The 1,057-nt window shown below is 47.4% G+C and overlaps 1 protein-coding gene across 3 annotated transcripts in view; it reads right to left on the bottom strand.

Moving 5' to 3' along the window:
* LOC109475530 overlaps positions 1–1,057 on the bottom strand; it is a 23,248-nt gene that overhangs the window by 8,646 nt on the left and 13,545 nt on the right. The window lies entirely within an intron of this gene.

Here is a 1,057-nt window from a genome sequence, read left to right as displayed (position 1 = left end):
CACAATGGCAAAAGGACAGACGACCAATCAGCAGTCTCTCTGTGGAGGAGTCTCCCCATGCACCTGGAAGCCCTCCATGCGCTGCTGGTGCCAGTCGTGCAGCAGCGCCGCCTGGTTCAGCCGGTGGACCTGCAGGCCGCACCGCTGGTACAGGAACCTGCGCTGGCCCACGTTCATGTCCAGGTGGGGACAGCTGGTGTAGGGCAGCTTGGGCTCGTGTTCTACATCCTCCTCAAATGGATGTTCTGGTTCTGTGAACGTACATGGAAAGTGAAACTATTAAATGTCTTTGGTAGCAAAACTGAAGCTTTTGTCAGACAGGGAAGATATGGAATCTACAACATAGACACCCATTTCTTGGCAGCTTTGTGACAATATTATAATGCCTTCTGCTTCTGGTCAACCTAGATTTTCCATGCTTATGTAAAGGGCAAAACTGATGGCTGGGGCTCTTCATGATAATGCCAAAGCTATGGCCTCCCAGATTGGCACTAATTTGGGGGGAAGAAGGGAGGGGGGGAGCAAGCAATGATTTGAACTAGCTAGGACTGTCGAGTAGGACCTTGCAGAGATGGGTTGTGGATGGAAGGGGGCACAATGGATAGCAACAAATGAAAAAAACAAGACTACCTGCCTCTGTGCCAAGCACTGACATCCAGCCAGGACGATGATACATGCTCTTATCTTACAGACTAGTTACTAATATTCCATTTGCACACATGAAAGAGCTGAGAGTTTATATGTCTCACCAAGAACCCGGCCGTTCAGCATGAAGACCACCGTCTGAACAGATCCGTTGTCAGTGAATCCACACCCCAGGGTCAGCAACACAGAGAAGTCATCCTCCTGCAACTGGGGGATGGATGGAGTCATGTCTCAATACAAATGTTTTCAAGGTAAATTTGTTGTGCATTTTTACATGTGCATTTTTAAAGAGATTTCCTCACTTAGACAAGACTACATATAGATGTATATTTAGTTGTAAAATAGTTGAATATCTATCCCAGGTTACCTGGACTTTGTTGACCACTGGGTAGGAAGGATAGTACCATGTGGG

The sequence above is a fragment of the Branchiostoma belcheri genome, unplaced genomic scaffold, assembly GCF_001625305.1.
Source record: "Branchiostoma belcheri isolate BF01 breed outbred unplaced genomic scaffold, Haploidv18h27 scaffold34, whole genome shotgun sequence".
NCBI classification, from domain to species: Eukaryota; Metazoa; Chordata; class Leptocardii; order Amphioxiformes; family Branchiostomatidae; genus Branchiostoma; species Branchiostoma belcheri.
Note: the sequence above shows the minus strand (reverse complement) of the source record. Positions and strands in the feature narration are given on the sequence as shown.